Raw genomic sequence first — 7,454 nt, forward strand, 5'->3', positions numbered from 1 at the left:
AAGAGAAAGAGAGAGTGGAATAGAGAGAGTGAGAGAGAGAGAAGAAGACTTTCGACTGGCGTGCCTTAACGGTGTCGTGATTTATAATTCAGATCGGCTTCGTCATCCTTTGCCTTAATTAATCAAAAGCACCCACCCGAGTTGCCAGCGTTATGCAATTATCCTCGGTGGAGAGCGCGAATAATTAATCGAATAATTCGATGTAAACTCCGGGATAGGACTCTGCCGATTCGCGAAATCATCCAGAAATGGATACACAGAAACGAGACCTACATTTTTCATTTTGTATTCATTTTTTTTCCTTTCTTTCTTTCTTTCTTTCTTTATTTCCAAATAAAACCAAAATAATATAATACAATTTGTAATTCATTAGATTTAATCTATTCGCGAAGGAAAATCAAATTTGGATTATGGGCGAGCTTGATGGTGGTGGTGGTTGTGGTGGTGGTACTGCTGTTATATATTATTTATTCCTTTATATATCAGATTGATAAAGTTTCTCTTTTGATCGTGACACAAAAACACGTTTGGTGGATTTTGGGTGTAAACGAATTCAACGTTGGGATGCAATAGGATGTTCACTCGAAACCGGTTAACATAACGTTTAACGCGGCTTGAATTAAATAACAGACGCGACCTTATCGAATTTGCATCGATCTATACAACGAAACAACGTGTTTCCTCTCTCTCTCTCTCTCTCTCTCGCTCTCTTTCTATCTCTATCTATCTATCTATCTATCTATCTATCTCTCTTTTTCTCCCTTACTCTTTCAACTTCGTCCGGTATTCATAGCTGCCTCTACAAACCGACGTCCGCGAAATATTCACACGGTCGAGAACTTTTCTGGCATTACCAACACCCCCCCTTCCTCCACCTTCCTCCCCCCCGTTTTACTCGATATCGCATTTTTACTGTTTCCCCTCACGCGAAACGAGCTGAAATATACAAAGAACCATTTAATTCTCCCGCATATATTAAGAGAAGCGAGAAATATTTTATTCAAAACCATGAATAAATGAACAGAACGAGAAAGAAATAGTGGAAAGTGGGAGAAGGAAAAAGGGAAATAAAGAGAGAACGAGGGAGATAGAATGATAGAAAATGAGAGAGGGGTGGAGGGAGTGGCGAGGGGAATAAAAGGTAATAGGAGGAAGGAGAAAGAGAGAGGGTGCGAACAACTTTTTACGACTTTTCTATTGTTACTCTTATGCTTCATGGCCGCACTCTCGTGGACGTATAAAATTGCACGAAAAGATGAAGGTGAGAAGGGGGAGGGGGAGGGGGTGATACAACGTTGGCCAGCGTACGCGAGAAAATAGGGCGGTCAAGGTAAAAAGAAAACACGGAGTGTAGGGAAGGGATGAAAGAAAAAAAAGAATAGGAGGGTGTGTGGGGGGGCGGGGGAAAAATAACTCAACGAACTAGCGATCTCGCGTCAGAGTACGATTTCGGAATAAAAATAAACGGGGAATAAACTGTTGAGTAGCGGAATATTCGAGTTGTTTCTACGTTAAAGGAAAATTAACGTCGATTAACTACGCGTTGACGTTGACGTTGACGTTGACGACGACGACGACGACGACGACGAAAACGACGACGAACAACAACTACGTCGATAAATTGAAAACAAAACGTGATAAAACGGAGGGAAGAAGAAGAAGAAGAAAAGAAAAAAAAAGAAAAAAGAAAAGAGAGAAACGTCTGATTATATAAAGATTTAAACATTTTAACGAGGATAAATTTTTTCGTTAGAATAAAATTAACGAACGAAATGTACACACTCTTCTTTTCTCTTTCACTTTATCTTTTTTACGGTGTCTGTCGCCGCGTCACGCATCTACTACTACTACTACTACTGCTACTACTACTACTAATATTAATGCGCGACATAGAGAAAATATTCATAATTTAACGTTTGAAACCAACACAGTATATTGAAAAAGAGAGAGAAAGAGAGAGAGAGAGAGAAAGAGAGAAAGAAAGAGTAGCTGGAAATGAAGGAAACGTTGAAACGTGTAGAAATAAAAAAAAGACCAGAAATTATGACGTGAGAGGGAAAAATATATAAAAAGCGAGGCAAGCGGAAGAAAAGTATAAGGAAGAGGAGAAAGTGATGGTAGAAAACTGGTAAAGGAAAACATTGAGAATACAGAGAGGGTAGAGGTTGGTGGGTAACGTGGATAGGAGAAAAGGGGATGAAAGAAGTAGAAGAAGAAGAGGGTAAGAGAAAAGAATACGTGTGTATATTTACTTCAGTGTGTTATATCAACCGTGAGAAACAAAAAGAAAGAGAAAGAAGGAAGGAAGGAAGGAAGGAAGGAAAGTAGAGGGGAAAGTTGGGAAGAAGGAATGGGGGTGGTGGTTGAGATAGGAATTGTGGGAGGGATACCCCTCGTGATTTCATTTCTCGTACGTCGCGGGGGAAGCTACCATTAATTAAAATATGGAAAGAAAAAGGGTAACGGAAATGCGGTACACGGAATGTATAAAAGATTCTCATTTAACCGAAGCCCACGGCAACGGCACAACCGCGGGAGGTGGATTCTGACAATGCCGTTGGATCCGGCGAATAGATTTGCTCGACCGCCGTGCGCGGCATTTATATACGCGCGCGCGCGCACATCTATAAGAGAGGATAGAATCCAGAGGAAGATAGTCAGTGGGAACGAGAACAGGAACGAGAACAGGAACGAGAAACAGGAACGAGAGGGACAAAAAGGTAAAACGACAACCCCGATTTTACCGAGCACCCCCTCGACGATCCACCCAACTCGTCTTTTCCTTTACACACATACACGCGTACACACCCGCGCGCTCTCTGTCTGTCCGTCCGTCCGTCCGTCCGTCTATCTGTCTGTCTCTTTCTCTCTCTCTATCTTTCTGCCTAGAAACGAGTGAACTCGCATTCATAATTTTCTCCACGTGTGGGAACGCTCGGATGGGTATCTAACCATCGTAGTCCCTGGAGCAGTTGACTGCCGCTTGGAATTCGAGATCGGAATTGCTCGTTGTACGTTGTGTCAATATACCAGGAGCAACGCACTCATCCATCTATCTATCTCTCTCTCCCTCTCTCTCTCTCTCTCTATTTTTCGTTCCATCTATCTCGCTATGTTTCTTTTTCTCTATCTATAGCTATCTATAGCTTTCGGTTCTGTAACCATTGGTGGGACGATTCGAGGGAATAGAAAAATCGAAGGTACGAATGAAACACGATGGAGAAAGAGAGGGTGATCAGGAAGTGAGACGAGGGAAGGTTGGGGAGGGTGGCTGAGTTGGAATGAAAGAGAAGAATAGAACGCACATACACGTAGGCATCTCTCTCTTGGTGGCAGGAAACACGAATCGTCCGTTTGTCGTCGGTCACTGGCCATCAGGAAAATACGAAGAACGTTCGAGAAAAATAGGCAAAGTCCCGGCGTCACCCTACGCACGACCGATACGTACACAGATGTGTGCGAATCTCTCTCTTTCTCTCTCTCTCTCTTCCTTTCTCTCTCTTTCTCTCCCTAACATGCAGCACCACCAACATGTGGTAAAGCTCGTTGACAAGCCTCCGTGTAAATCCCCATTTGCATAATTAGTGCGTGTCGCTTGCACTACTATGAGAGAGAGAGAGTAGTATGCCAACCATCCACTAGTAAACCCCACCCCCCTCCTTTCCCCAACCCACTCCCCCTTTTCTGGTTTACGCCGCACGATATTCTCCTGTCTAAGAGAAAGCCGATTTCGGTGGTTTCCCCTGAACGAAAGTGCTTAACTGCAGTCGCACCAAGTTGGACAGGCCTCTAGGAACTTACCTAACCAGAGCAATTTCTACGTTCCAACGTCGTCCAATGTAACCGTCGACCCTTGACCAATTTTCCACGAGTAGGCACCTATAATTGTTGCTACACCACCATCCATCCACCCGGACTATTCCTCCTAATCGAAATCTCGACTATTTCTATTACATTCGATCCGATTATCTTTTATCTTTTAATTTGATTAATTTGATTATTTTTCTTTTTATCATTTATTATTATGATTTATTCTTATACCAATATGAATTTTTACAGAAATAGGACACTGTGTTTGTGGTTTTTACCCAACGACATAATCCTAACCGAAATCTCGATATAATTAATATTTTTATCTTTTAATTTACTAATATTTTATCTTTGAAAATTCAACAGTAAGAGAGAGAGAGAGTGTTCTATGTTTTATTATTTATTTCGATAAATATAAATTTCTCACCTCTCTAGGCCGGTATGAATTTTTTTCCCCTTTGTATTTATACTACACGAACAGCTTTAGCCTATGGTGGTTGCTATTCACGGTAGATGTTGCTTCGTTCACAGGTTACGAGGATCTCGTTGCTCGAACGAATCAGCTGATCGTTCACACGATTGTTCTTCTCTCTTTATCTTTCCCTTTCTTTCTCTCTTTCTCTCTCTCTCTCTCTCTCTCTCTCTTTCTTTCTCACTTTGGTTATAGCTTTCCAAAGTTATGACTATTTTCGAACTATGTTTACTCTCCTTCACCTTTTCTTTCTCTTTCTCTCTCTCTTTTTGGAAACTGAAAATCAAACAGTTCGCATGAAAATTTATTGCATAGTTTTCCAAAATATCTCGTTCGCGATCGAAGGAGGACTGTAGTAACGCGCACCATCACCTTGCCACCTGCGACAAATCGCATTTTTATTTATCAATAAACTCGATCGACTTTCATGGCAAAAGGGAAAAAAGAAAAAGGGAAAGAAATAATTGACCGCGAAAATATTTTTCTCTCTTAAATCATTCGGGAGTATCTGTGTGTGTGTGTATGCGTGTGTGTGTATGGTTGTTCGATTAATGAAAAAATATCGTCATTTTATATGGGGGATTAAAGGAGAGATTGAAAAAAAATATCGCGTTACTTTTAAACTTTGCTTTTGCTCCCCCGTTCCACCAGGGGAACGGGAGGGCTCCCTTTCTTTTTTTATTTTTATTTTTTCTTTTTTTTTCGCTTCGTTTCGTGTCGTTTTTCTCTTTTTTTTTTTTCTTTCTTTCTTTTTTCCCCCGTTCCAGCCCCAAACAATATTTGCAGTTTAGAATTGGTGCAATGGTCCTACGTCGTCTCCATAGTTTTTATTTCCATCTCGTTCGTCTCTTTTCGCGTTCCCCCCTTCATCGTTTGCACATAGTCCATACAGTGTGTTTATGTATGTGTGTGTGTGTGTGTATATATACACCGATATAGAACACTGGCGAGCATTATTCACTTATTGATTTACTGGGAAGCATTACATAAACTAGAGAAAATCTCGTCCATGTCATATTCCTATAATGGATTTAATAACCGACTTAAAAACTGTGTTTTATCGTTACCATCGATTTTTCGTTAAAACTGTAAGCAACCCCCCCCCCCTCGCCCCCCGCCCCATCGCCTTTTCTTTTTATTACTAGAAAATATTTGATTAAAAAATATGACATCGTAAAGAAAGAATAACAACAACAACAACAACTGAAACCCCTTCCCCCACGTAACTTTCACAGTTAAAATGATACCTGTAAACCAATTTTTCTTATGCTCCCCCCCTCCTCCTCCTCCTCCTCCTCCTCGTTCAAGTCGTATAAATTATTAAAGGAATGTTAATAAAATATAGCTCATAACTCATTTAGATATGATCTACTTTGATTATTAGAAAATAAAGTGATAATTACAGTGGGGAAATAAATATTATAATGAATAAAAACTGAATTTTGATCATATTCATCGATATATTTCAAATTCAATGAGAATAAATAAATCATGGAACAATTAATCACGGGTAATTGGAACATTATCGGTAATATAATAATAGTTTGTATTAAATACCCGCGTTAATCTCCATTGTGCATTTAACATCGAAGAAATTTAAATAAACTTTTGATAACGATTAAGTGAAAAAGTGATACTCGTGGAAAAAAGAAAAAAAAATCCAAATTACATTAAACGACAAAATGAAAATTCATAAATATTGTAACACAGAAACGTGTGTATTATAATGCAAATGCACTCATTCCGCGTGAATGCAATGGTAACGAATTTCACCAGTGGCACGGTAATCCAGATAAATCAATGAAACAAAAGATTCTTACGATGGAAAGAAAAGATACGATACTTTTTATCGAAGAAAAATCAAGAAAAAAGAAAATACACATTGAGATTTTTCATAGGAAAACGATTAGGTGTCACGAAAAGGGGTAACACAACAGGTGTTACCTTGTTAAAAAGTAAAGATTATATATCACCGACGATAAGTACCCAATGGTGAAGTATGTTCGACGTTTTATCGTCCTTTCTGGTCTGCTATTAACTTCCATTTTCGACTGACCACACTAGAAGAAGAATGTTAGGCAATAAGTTTAACTTATCGACGATTCCAATCGCGTAGCATCGTTTCCAACATTTTCGACGTACATATATCGGGGTTCAATCATTATCGGCACATTTATCAAATACCTAACTCTTGTAGCTAGCAGCACCAATTCTACGGGATAGGGGGGAGTGGGTTGGGGGGGGAGACTGTTTCCTCTCTCTCTCTCTTTTCTCTTTTCCTTTTCTCTCGAGGGAGAAGAACGATGGAATGAAAGAAACGCGAAACTCATTGAAACTCTGCTGTGTTCCTTTGGTACCGTTAAGAAATGGATTCTAAAGCACTCGATCGAATTTTCCAATTCCCTTGGTGTAAGTGAACGAAATTTTCTCTTTAAAATTCAAATCTCTTATTATATACGTTTTTTATATTATATCGAAAGTAAGAAACGAAGTTGAGACGAATATAAATAGGAGGAAGAAGTAGGTGAGGAATTGAAATAAACAGAAAGAGAAAGAGAAAGAGAAGAGAGGAAAATAAAAGATGAAAAGTTGAAAGTGGTGGATGGTAAAGGTTGGAGAGGGGGGGACAGGGGGGACAGTTAAAGACGTAATAACGAGAGAGTGCAGAGTGCATAATAAATCGAAACAATAAATCGTAAATTCCCTTTTGAGTAAAAGAATACTAGGGAATCTCATAGAAATTGCGGTTAACTGTAATTGCGAGACGATTAATGGAAGAGTGGCTTGAAACAACGAGGTAAGGTGCAATTAAAAGAGAATTCGGATATGGTGACGAAAAAAGAAAAACCTGAGTCTTTCTCTCTCTCTCTCTCTCTCTCTCTCTGTGTGTATCTTTTTCATTGTGAACGATCCTCTCCTAGTTTGTAAAATCGTCAAAGGAAAATATTCGTCCAGTTGCTGCAATTCTTTCTCTCTCTCTCTCTCTCTCACTCTCATTTCTGTCTTCATTTTCTTTTTCCTTTTTTTTTTATTCTTCTCCTTCTTTATTAGCAACAAAAAAGGGAAAACAGGAAAAAGAATATTAGAAATAGTTGGTGTTGTTTTAATATTTCAGCATAGAGGAACGATGCGTTTGTCAGGTTAACGCGTGTAACATTAACGTACGTATCTT

Source organism: Polistes fuscatus, unplaced genomic scaffold, assembly GCF_010416935.1.
Source record: "Polistes fuscatus isolate 324 unplaced genomic scaffold, CU_Pfus_HIC Scaffold13, whole genome shotgun sequence".
NCBI lineage: Eukaryota > Metazoa > Arthropoda > Insecta > Hymenoptera > Vespidae > Polistes > Polistes fuscatus.